The sequence below is a fragment of the Orcinus orca genome, chromosome 18 (genome assembly GCF_937001465.1).
Source record: "Orcinus orca chromosome 18, mOrcOrc1.1, whole genome shotgun sequence".
Taxonomy (NCBI): Eukaryota; Metazoa; Chordata; class Mammalia; order Artiodactyla; family Delphinidae; genus Orcinus; species Orcinus orca.
This window is the reverse complement of record NC_064576.1, coordinates 28,130,414-28,143,055: the sequence shown is the minus strand read 5'-3', so window position 1 is coordinate 28,143,055 and position 12,642 is coordinate 28,130,414. Positions and strand designations below refer to the sequence as shown.

The 12,642-nt window shown below is 40.8% G+C and overlaps 1 long non-coding RNA gene across 1 annotated transcript in view; it reads left to right on the top strand.

The window, feature by feature from the left end:
• The window catches only part of LOC125961897 (uncharacterized), a 141,858-nt gene extending 129,639 nt beyond the window's left edge, over positions 1 to 12,219 (top strand). The window contains exons 8-9 of the long non-coding RNA XR_007473000.1: positions 4,515 to 4,789; positions 6,832 to 12,219. This is a non-coding gene — a long non-coding RNA (uncharacterized LOC125961897). The remainder of the gene's footprint in view (positions 1 to 4,514; positions 4,790 to 6,831) is intronic.
• The last annotated feature ends 423 nt before the right edge of the window (positions 12,220 to 12,642 follow it).

The window sequence follows — 12,642 nt, the reverse complement described above, 5'->3', positions numbered from 1 at the left end:
ATTGTAACAACTTGTTACATTCCTAATGGCTAGAAAGTCTAATAAGAATGGTCCCAGGCTACATTCCAAATGGCTAGGAAGTCTAATAAGAATGGTCCCAGGCTTAGTCATATCTATTAGAAATATCCTCGAGTACAAAGTAAAGTGAGATGCTCCTCTGCTGCTCCCTTTGCTTGCCTTCCAGTCACTGCCAAGTTTGCTCTCAGCAGGGCTCACACAGTCTCATCCTCATTTCCACCTGGTCCTCTGCCCTGTCCCTCAGTCCTGACTTTATGTCACTGTGCTACTTTACTTACCTTAGTTAAGTTCTCTTTGTATTGTATTTTCCCATTCTTGGGAAGCACCCATAAGACCAACAAAAGCTAATATTGATCACTTTTCACAGCACATCTTGGATTTATTCACTTAATTATTAAGTGACTACTGTGTGCTAGGTACTATACTATTGATATATAGTGGTGAACAAGCAGACATGGAGATTATGTTCTAATATATATGTATGGATGGGGGGTGCAAATGGCTGGCAAGTGAACCAATACTTTAAGAAAAAAAGATAATTTTGGGTAATGATGAATTCTATGAAAAAATAAATCAGGGCATTGTAATAGAGAACTGAATGTTTGCTTTAGATTGGAAAGTCAGGAAAGTTCTCAATATTATGCTAAAAGACCCCTCTCTACTGAAGGTGGGGATGGAAGCAAAGAGAGCCCGCCTTGCCCCACGGGATGAAACGAGAAGAGTCTAAGTGAAACGGTGCACCTCAGACTGGAACTTGAACCTACGTGCGGGGACTCAACCCAGCTAAACCCCAGATTGGGACTTGAACCCAGGGTCTTTTAATTAGAATCATTCACCTGGTGTCTGGATTACTGAGCTTCAGACTCTTTGTGTCTCAGCACAGAAGGAATTCAGCGAGAGGCAAAATGGTAGGCAAGAAGTAGATTTATTAATATAGAACGCTTGTGAGGAATACAAGCGGGCAGGCGAGGGGCCTCTGTCCCGAGAACTAGCGGGTTCTGTTCTTATAATCAGAGGAAAGTGGGGAGGGGGGAAAAGACCACCTTCTTCCTCATTCTTTGAGTAGACATCAGGCTTATATCACTAGCTCCTCCTTCGCATCGTGCAGGAGAGTGTTTGACCCTATGGAGTCAAACTAAGACTGTCATGATGCTTATTCAAATCAGCAGAAGGGTGGTAACATATACTAAGATATGTTAAATCATCTCAGGTTTCAGTATAATGAGGATCTCCTACTTTGGAATGTTACCTTTCCCTTATGTTCCTGTTCTTGGTTCTAAGGATCATTATCTTGCTGGACTTGACCAGCAGGATGCAGGCCTCATTTTTTTCACTTCATGACCTGGGGCATATCTCATGCTTTTATTGATGGCTTTATAGTTAAGTAAGCCTGCTTCCTTCCATGATGTTCCAATAGCTTTCTTGAGCGATCATTAACTTACAGTGGTCTCCGCAAGTTCCCTAAGTTTCCTTCTCTATCTATAATACCCTAGTGGGACTTCTGAAACCACCTATGCAGCTATCCTACTCTATACCTAGCAAAAGCAGTGAAGGGGAAAGGAACCTGGTCCAGGTCCTACCCCCACTTCAGAGATAAAGATCCAGAGGGCAGAGTTACCTAGGCTACTCAAGCATATTTGACTCAAAAGGGATGACATTAAGATTCCAGCCTCTTGCTAGTTATTCTTTGAACAAAAGCACTAGTTCTAGGCCTACAGTAGTCTCTTGGAAGCCTTGGACAAAGTAATCTACCTGGCTCTGCAAATGAGGCTATTACTAGCCCTATTATCTTAGAACTAAGTGATGTATGTACAAAGGCGCTGTGAATGGTTTGAAGACAGTGGGCGATATCAAATCAAAATTTTCATGACCCTACCATGTCATCATTGTGAAATGTCATTTTTTTAGATAGTTAGGTTTAAAAGCCTGCCAAAGTTCACGTAGTCCCTCCCTTCTTTTCAAGGAAGGAATGTGCCTAAATTTTCCCAGGAAGATGGGAACTCCCTTCAGAGAAATAGATTGCTCAACCTTGTTTGGTGGCAGCCAACTCCAGAGAATCACAAAAATTAGGGCAGGATTTTTTTTTTCATGTCTTACCAAAAGTGCTGCATAGAAATTCAAGGCTCTGCACAATGGTCTGTGCTTCACTGTGGCAGAAAAGGATCCAGAAATTGCTATTGCTTGATTGGTGTGACAGTCCCCTCAAGATTCTGACAAGATACCTTGACCTGTAACTATGGAGCATGGCTTGGGAAAGTATGGGGAGGTACTTCTCCTGATTAGTCTTTCAGCTTGTATCCAGTTTAGGGGACTATAATTGACAAAACCAGGAAATAGACTATCTATTTTAAAAGAAAGCTAAGGGAACGAAATGACAATTAAATGGTTAGAAAATAAGATTTATGAGGGAAAATTGAAGAAGATGGGGAGTGATGATGAGAAGGCTGAAGGGATCAGATCCAAGACTGGTGCTTGTTCCTATTTTCTCCTCATTCCTGAGCAGGACCTCAAGGTCCCTTTGAAAATCCTCTGGAATGTCTCAAGGAATCTCTCCAAGCCCTGCTTCCTACTCCCATCCTGAACCTCCTTCTTCTCGTCTTCCTCCCTTTCTCCCCCATTTCTTCATACCTGGTTTGTTTCTCCCTACCCAAGCCTTTTGTTAATTGTTTTGTTAAGCTGTGCATTTTCTGGGTCTCCACCCTTTTTGTTAAGAACTATTTACCACTCCCATCTAGTGATTAACCAAAGGAAGACTTCCTGTTGGTTTCTGGCACATAGCTTTGCTTACCAAATGTTTTTTTTGAATTGAGTATTCACAGTAGCTTTGCCAGGGCTATCTTAAGTTAGTCTGGAACTTTGTGAATGAGTGACAGAAAAAGGGAGAAAACAGTAGGTCTCTGTATTCACACCAGTTGCTAGCAGCTTGGTATCCCATTTCAGCTCACGCTGATGAGGATCTATAGAAGAACGTTAACTTTCTCAGACTGGTGTATTAGTTGGGACAGGCCAACTGCTCTAATACAGAACTTTAAAGTTTCAAATATGGATTAGAAATCCAAAATAAAGTTTACTTGTCACACATATTACAGCCTTCACCTGGTTGTCTGGCTCTACTGGGCAGCTTTACTACAAGCAGCAGTGTAGGCTCTGGATCCTTTTCTTTATTCTTAGACTTCTCCATTCAATGGGTGCAAGGGGGGAAAAGAGAGAATATTGCGTGTGTGAGCCCTGGAATACATATATATTACTACCCATACACTGTTCATTCTATTCATATTACATTGACCAACACCCAGTCGCAGGGCTACATCCAGTGGCGAAGCCGGCTATGACATGTTGCCCAAAAGTGTGCTTGGGAAGAAAGAAAAATTCATTTGGTGAACAACTAACTAGTTGTTGGCACAGATGCTGTGAGTGATTCTGTTTCTATTAATTACAAACAGCTCTAACTAAAAGCTAAGAAAAAATACTGCAGCCTCAAAGGGTATATACAAAGTCCTCAAAGATTCTTTCAGTTGGGAAACCATTATACTTTGACATATTGAGTTATGGAAATGGAGTTAAATATATGAAAGTATATTGAAGGTTATAATATACATGGTTGACATAACAGAATTGTAACTCTGCCAATATATTCCATTTTCCCATGGCAAAACAATGATCAGTATTTTAGTGTACACTGAAGACAGTTCAGTCACACTTTGCCATGTTTGCAGGGTGTTTGACCCCTTCCCATTTGTCTCATTTTTCATATTTTTAAAAGACGAAAAGCTCCTGTGTTTTATCTGCTTACATGTGTGATCATGAAAGAACGAATGAACAAATGAAAGGGCGAGGAAGAGGGAAGAGAGAATTTTCCTTGTATACTAAACGGGAAAATCAGGCTTAGTGTATAAACATCCCTGCACTTATTTCATATGACCATTTCCTGTGCCATTTTGTTAAACAATTGATCCCATTAAATTTTGAGGTTTTCCTGCCAACTGTGAAAAACAGGCAGAATTTTATTTCAGTGTTTGTTTTCGCACTGGTTTAATAATTTTTCTTTTCTTTTAGTTACATCAGATTATCCCTACATCTATCAACCTTCAGTCCCAATACAGGAGTGCTATGAGCTTCTGGGTAGAGTACATATTAAAAACAATGAAAGTGCAAGCAATTTCACAAACACAATAACCTGGAGGAGGTTTGGAAAGAAAAGCAGAGCCTGGAGAGAATAAGTAGAAATATAGCTACAAACCAGATAAAAGATCAAAGAGTCCAACTTTTTCCTAAAACATCCAACTTTATAAAACTATCCTCATGGGAGCTACGTGGCCCATTCCAGTGGCATTACTGAGTGTGAAGGTGGAAGAGACAGGAAGGGCTTCAGAGTAGAACAACAAGTGGTCTGCACTATCTCCGGCAGATTAGGTTTTGAAAATTCTGTATATATTCAAGAAACTAGAGCTTACTGTCTTTCCATATAGTCATTCTTTCCTTTCTTCCTCTTGTAGAGAGTATCTCCAATATGAGAGATGCTGTGCTAGACATGACCCGGGCCATACATCCTATGGAGGAGTATCACTTAATATTGTCCAGCAACTCAAGAACCAGGAGGTTGACTATCATTAGTGCAGAGGTTGAATAAGTCATGCTTCAAGACGCCATAGCCTGAGGCAGCACCAACACCTGTGAACAAGGTGGAGACCATCTCTGGAAGCTCTGGGTCTTGCCTCTGGATGGAGGTTTACATTGCGCTAGAAGCGAAGTGCCCAGGGAATTGTGTTGGGTGAGTCCCATCCCTTGCTTACCTTCTGTCTTTGCAGTCTCATTCATTGGGTCAACATTCATTGAATTTACAAATGTGCAAGACAGTCTGGACAATTGAGCAGTGCGTGAGACGCCACTTGGCGTTTTAAGACTTTACAGTAGCTATAAGATGCACAGGGCCATCTGAAAGATACAGTTAGAAACTACAGGGTTGTATATCTCTCCTGATGAGATTAAAGAAGCTTCAGAGAGGAATCTCTAGAATCTATTCCACTGCATTTTAACTGGGTGCCCCAAGTCTCAAACTTGCAGGCACTTTGGGATCCGAACTTTCACCCTTACATATGACTAATTTATTTTACAGCCTGCCCTGAAATTTACATAGTGTAGGCTATATTCTTTGCCTGTAGTAGAACCTGATATACAAAACCCCTTTGGTGCTCAGAACCCTTGTAGCTTATGAAGGCCTCTTCAGTAATCTTAGGAATCACTACTCCAGATTCCCCTGTCTCTTACAGTAAGTAGAATGACTCCAGTGATTCCAAGTGGCCACATATTTAAGGCATGCCTGATTCTACTGCTCCCTTGCAAATCTGCTCTGCAGAAGGAAAAGGAAAGGCAAACCCAAGGTCACATAGATAGAGAGGAGTTTAGAATAAAATATGGTCAGAAGAACCATTGTAAGATGGTTTACATTAGACCAAATGATTTACTTTTCTTTGCATTCATATGAAAAATACATATTTCCTGACAAAAATATAAGTAAATATGTTCAATATATGAATTGCAGCTATGTTTTAGACAAATGGTTAGAGAAACTGTCTTAGACCTAACTATCACACTTACTCCTTTTTACTGCCAACAAGTTAGGATTAGTCATCTCACCCTGAAGGAACAAGGATAAGGTTATTTCCCATTGTCTCAGCTTGAAGTGCCTTTTTCCCCCAAGGAGCCAGGGTGCTGTTCAGGGAAGTCCCAACACCGGCTGGCTGAGCTCTGCTTGAGGAAATCAAATGTGTTCTGTCCTTATTCATTACATTCATGCCTAGAATCCCTAAAGATAGTTTAGTTAGTTTTAACCTTTGCAAACTATATTTTATAACCACAGTTCCATGGTCAATTGAACAGAAGCTGATTTGGGAAAAGCCTCTTGCATGAGATATCACGGTATACAGATTTTGTTTTCTACTTTAAAATGGCTAAGAGAAAAATTATAGACTGGAAATAAAGGAAAATATTCTATGCTGAGGAACTTAAAATACTTTTTATCTGTAACGTCTAGGATTCTACATAATGCTTAGAATTAATTCCTGTTCATACCCTCCCAACTCCTAGCCCAATTCTCCTTTTGGAAAGATTTTTAAAGAATAAGAACTGAGTGCTTCAGTGTCTGTCACCATTTTATCTGCATTTTCACAAGCATTTTAGCAATTTTGTGAGTCACTTTGTCCTCACCTCCCACAAATAGTGTGGGCTAAATGGAGCTATAGGATTTTTTTTTTAAAGTAATAATTCTGACTTCGGAATCTAAAAAGACATCGCTTACATTAAAAACACACGTAGATAGCAAATGATCCACCAGTATAGCTGCCTCTGATTGTTCCATAAGGCTGATGCCAGTGACTTCTGTTTTGGTGTGTTATCCTTGATCTCTTGCTGTTTTGGAAGCAGTGTTAAATCAGAGCGTGTTGGGGGACTGACCTCATTGCATCGTATGTGCTGATTCACTGTCCTACAACTGTTGTCCCTAAGGCACAGGGCAGACTTCGAACTGTCGTCACACTGCCATGGAAATGTGTGCCAGTAAAAATCCTTGCAGGCTTGTGTGATATTTTCACTGCTGTTTCCCATTAATGTTACATTAATGCAATCAAGGAGACACTTTGTTCTCTCCCCCACCCCTGCTAAACAATCAAATGCTTTTAAAATCCTGCAAAACAGCTTTCATTTTAAGGTTCTGATCCAGGGACTTGCCTTGCTACATTACCCAGTGTTTTTACTGTCCCCTAGTGGCTGTTTTGAATATCTTTCAAAAAGAGAATTTGTCTTGCTTCTTTACAGCGTCTCAGATAAAAACCTGTGGGCTGGGAGCTGTCCTTGAAAAATGTGATGCTTTCCTCTTTGAAAAGAACAAAAGAATAAAGGATGAATTTTAATCTCTATTTTGCCTTACCTTTGCTGCAGTTTGAAAACCCCAAACCTCTGAAGTGTTAAGTAAATTAACCCATGTCTGTGCAGCTTCCATCAGTGAATGCGATAGTTTAAGAATAGTCATTCTTTGGCGAACAAACTGCTTTTGTCTGTGCCACTCAGTTTAAGGGAAAACTACTTTTGGACTCCTATCCAAGCTCTTCATACTCTAAATGATTTCTGCTGTCCCTCTAATTATCAGCCAGGATGCTTATGTGTAATCACCAGCTTTCAGTAATTTAAATAGGTAGTTTTTCAGCCAACTATTTTTATTCAAAATGGGACAAAAGCTAAAATTGCATGTTGAATTTTATCCAGAAGCTGTCTTCTTTTAGTTCGTGCCAACTGATGCAGAGCAATTGTTCATTTTCTTATGACATGTCAGAAGCACATTTTTACTTTATGAATCTAACCAACAATCCAATGCGAAGTCTACAATTTATGTCTCAGTTCAGTTGCTTACCAGAACCAGCAGGCAGGGCATTTTAAGATTTAATTCAGCGTACCGAATCGTCAAACGTAACCACACCCAAGCTCTGTTATTTTTCAGAGACTTTAAATATTAGCTTTTCACTGTCCATTTGAATTTCAACGAGGATCATCTTGGTAGTTACATTTTTCACCAATTATAATAAAGATCATTTTGAATAATTTGTCAACATGAATAACATTACTACTTACTATTTCTGTAAGGACCCTAAAAGTCTTTGGTCTAAACTTTCTTTTATACTTTGTGTACAAAGTGGACTCATTTCTTAATCTCGAAAGGAACTGAATCAGACAGAATCCAGATGCCTTAAGAAAAAAAAAGTCTCTTGTTTCAAACTTTCTTTTTTGGTCCAATAATGTTTGCCCTCTGGGCCAGCAAAAGAGGTCATTCTGAAAAGTCCCGAAGCAATTGCAAAATTGAGAAGCGAGGTTAAAGGTCTTCTGTTCTGTGAAATTTGCTGTATTTTGCCAAGTCCCTGGTTTTGTATTGAAAAAGTTTCAGAGAAAGCTGTGTTTTCCTTTGTCTGGGTCCTTGTTCAGAACACGTCTATGAAGTGGGTAATTGCTATTAGCAAATGCAAATAGAAACAGTTGCCCCAATGCAGTTCAGTGGTCCTTTTGCCAGTTCCCAGGAGGCCCCTCTACCCACTTCCCTACTGTGGTATTTCCAAGTCTTCATCCCTCTCTTCAAATCCTCCCCCGAACTCCCTACTCACCATCAGCAGGTTACCTTGGCTGTTACCTCACAGAGGAAATAGACTCTATTTACAGTAACTCCTTCAAGTCCCTTCCACTGAACAAAGACGCCTACCTCTGCAGTCTCAGGAGTGAGGCTGGGGAGAAGGGCAAGGAGACTCCCCTGGTTTTCCAAGACCCATCCCTCCACCTCGCTCCTGTCTCCTCGGGGCTCTTGCTCCGTCCTGGTCTCTTCTCTCTCATGTATCTTCACTCTCCGACTCGTCACTGACTCGATTCTCTCAGCATATAAACCTGACACAATCTCTCCCAGAGTATTTACTTAGGGTCCATGAGAGTCCAAGCGACAGCTCCCAGCTCCCTCCTGAACACAGAGGCCACAGGTGGCTCCTGTGACAGAAGCTGCCATGCCTTCAGTTCTGTGGCCCTGCCACCCTGGCCTCAGGGGACTGCATTATGATGGGGGCTATAGCCAAAGGCAGCTCTGATGTGAGAGCCAATACTACATGGTGTCTGTGTCCTGTCTGAATTCCTGTTTGCAAGCAATAGAAAATGATTCTGCCTGATTTAACCTCAGCAGGATGCTCACTGGAAGGATGTCCATGACTCACATATCTATAGGGGCCTAGAGGACCTGGGTTAGAAAAGAGGCAAAAGCCAAGGTGCTCTGAAGAGCTCTGCTGTGAGGAGGACAGCAAGTTACCCAGGAAGAGCAGTGTGTTCACTCAGCAGCTTCTGCTGCTGCTCCTTTGCGGGGGTGGTCTGCAGCTGTGCCTACCTTTTTCTGACTGGTTTAGGCCGAGGACAGGCTTGCTCCTGGCCTAACTGCACTGGGTGGGGAGAGGGTGCATTGGCTCATTGGCTACCGTTTGGGAAGTGGGTTCCATCCCTACAGCTACACGCGGTAGGAGATTTCCCCCAAAAGGAGATTGGATTGCTCCCAGGAGTCTGGTGCTGGACAGCCAAAACCAACAACTGGGGACTATAGATGGTTCTCCAACACAGTTGTTACCGAGTCCAAGCTTGAACTGCTCGCTGCATAACAGGCCAATAAACTGAGAGATGACGTCATTGGGGCAAAAGGACTAGGACTTTATTCGGAAAATAAAGACTGAGAAGATGGTGGACTGGTGTCCCAAAGAACCGCCTTACTCGAGTTGGGATTCAGGCTTCTTTTATACTAAAAGGGGTGGGAGTGTGGCTGTTTGCTACAAACTTCTTGGTGCCAGAATCCTTTGTTCTTGCAGCTGTCCACGTAGGTCTGGTCATAGTGTTTCTATAAACCTCCAACAAGACAAATGCTATTTTCTGTTCTGCAATTTTTTTCTCTATGAATGGAAAAGTGTTATACCTTTAAGGGTCAGAGCCCTGAAAATGGGCTATGCTGTATATTTCAGGCTAGAGGCAACATTCTTTTACAAAGGTGCAGAGCCAGCTAAGCACAGGCAACAGAGCACAGAGGTTACAGCTAAAGGAATAGATCCAATATGGAGTCACGTTTGTTCTTTTCTGTTACACAATGACATGCTCTCCTGAAGAGCATGAATAGGAGACGCACATAACAGAGAAGCAGAAAGCAGTAGAAAGAGAGAAGCAATAGCAGAGAGAAGCAAAGATGAGATAGACTCGAAGAGCTGGTGGGGCATAGAGAAGCCGTCTCATGAAAATGGTAGACTCACGAGAGTAGATGGGATAGATTGGTGTCCACTCTCAGGAGGTGGTGAGACAACTGGTGACCATAGGTCCTGGGTTGCTTGGGACACTGGAACTGGCTTGATTCTGGAAAAGCGTGTCGTGTTTCCTAGTTCTTAGGCTTTGGAGTCAGAGAATCATGGGTGTCCCTGAGATTCAAATCCCAGCTTCACCACTGGGTGACCTTGGACATGTTTTTTAACCACTGTATCCTCACTTTCCTCATTGGTAAAAATTGTACCTACGTCATTTAGTTGAAATAACAATAAAATGACAATTCATATAATGACAATGCATAGGCTTAGCATAGTTCATGGTACATTATATGTTAGCTGTTGTTATTACTATTTTATATCTCCCATGAGTTTTCAAATGCAATTCTATTCCTATATCTTCATAGGAAATTCCAACTTACCTTTCAAGATCCAGCTCAGATGTTACCTTCTCTGCAAATCCATCCATGAATTTTCCCCTTGCCCCACGTGGAACTAATAATTCAGGTCAACACTTATTGTATGACTTCTATATGCAAGATATAGTATTTTTCTAGATGCTAGAAATATCAAAGATGTCAAAGACATAGTCTGGTTGCTCAACATCCTATAATCTAAAGGGAGAAACAAAGAAGTAAACACACAATTTTAATATTGATATATTCCAGTAAAAACCATGATAGCACTTTGCTTTGCATTTTCTTCCACTTAAATCATATGTCTATTGCAGCAATTTTGCCATTGTAATCTAGTTATTTGCATGTCTACCTCTCTTAGTAGGCTATGTACTTTTTAAGCTCAAGAATATATCTTTTTCATCTTTTTATCCCTAGAATATTAGGCACTCAATATGTTTGTTGAATAAAGTATGATTCCATTATGTTTTCACCAAAAAACTTAATTATTGATTTTCAGAGATGTCATTCCCAATGCGTAATTACTATTTAAGAGTAACAGTTTTATTCTGAAATTCCACAAGTTACTTCCTTACCAAAAATGAAGGTTCAGTCACTGTTCAATGTATCACTTCTAATCTGGTTGAAATTTGAATGAGGGGAGGGAAATGTGTCTGGGGATTACTAGGTTGAAGCTTGGGATAAAGCACACATTCCAAGATAAAGCTCCGGGTTCGGGGAGCCATGAGGGGGAGAAGTAGGGCCAGAGGAGCAGGTGAGACAGAGATGGAGCTGGAGAGACATATGATGGGTGGGAGTAGTCCAGGGAGGAGGAGGGGGGAAGGGGAGGACACTCGGAGGCGTCCACCATGTGTGAGGGGGAAGAGAGTCCAGTGTGAATGGAGCAGAACAAGGGACAGAGCAGAGGCTAGAAAGGCAATGAGGAAGAGGGAGAAAGATTTTGATAATTTATTTATTTGGGGAGTCTTGTGAAACATTGGTACATCTAACAAATGCTTGGCAAAGGTTGGATGAATTATGTAATTGTAACAAGGAGGGATGAATGGGAGTGTCAGAATAGTGGTCGCTGGTGTCAGGTGGGAGAGTCATCATCCCAGCTCCAGGTGAGGCAGGATGAGTGGAATAGACAAGGGACAAGGACCCAAGAAGTAGGGCTCGATCTGAATTGTGTCATCCCTTGCCTATGTGAGACCCATACCAAAAATACGTGTGGCTCCCCCAGTCACTCACGGGATCATTCATTCACCCATTTAAAATGTCACTTTCTCTGCTTTTGACTAGTTGGATCCATTTTGTCAATGACAATTTCTTTCATCTCTGGGTCTCTGGGTCTTTTTAAGTACAATTTGTGTTCATGGCCGAACACTGTTTGAAAACATAATAAAGCATTATGAGAATGCCAAATAACCAGATTATTTTTTGCTTATGTGACTTAGACTTGGCAATTTTACAATTTTGTTTTATCATCTTTGGCTGATTACCTTGATTAATCAAGCCAAACAGAAACAGATCCCATTTTAGGTGGGAGCAGAACATGGGTGAGTGGACTTTGCCAAGGAGAGCTGACAATCTTTTAGAGCTGGAAATAACATTGCTCAATTTCATCATTTTGCAAATGTGGAAACTGAACTTAAAGAGGCCAAATGACTTGCCAAGGCCATGATGTAGGAATAGCAATAGGAGGCCATATTTCCTCCCCTTAGTTAAATCATTATAGAATCATTGATATCTGGTAGAGACAGTTGAAAAACTCTAGCACTGGGTAAGTGGAGGAGGAATTTTTTAAAACTTTAAATCAGATTTTATTTACCTGTTCTTCATGTATAATCTCCATTCCAAGCAATATAGGGCCTATTTTGAGGATCAGTGAGGAATTTGAGGAGGACAATGAAATGATCAGATTTATACTTTAGGAAGTTATTCTAGCAGGAGTATTCTTCAGTACTATAAGTGACTTAAAACACTGTATCTATAAAAACCTTTTCACTGTTTTTTTTTTTTAATTAATTCAAGCCAGTTCTTTTGGCATGATTCACATTTTGGATGTGTACCAGAAATATATTACCTTTTCTACTATCATATTATTTCCAGATATGGCCATATGTTTCTCCTTGAGTTGACTTGATTTAGATAGTTGAAACTTTTGAGTTGCTTATAATAGTGATGACCTGTTTGGTATAATTCGTGCTCAGTGCTCTTTTAGAGCCCTATATAATATGTACTAATTAATGTACCTGTCACTTTGTAGTCATCAGAGGAGGCTCTCTAGGAATCTCCTTCAAAGTTAGAGTGTGATATACCCTGTACTTACATAGTCTTTGACTTACTGCTATAGAATGAAACATTGCTATTTTGATTTATGAGGTCTGGGATATTAGTTTATTTATTAACTGTGT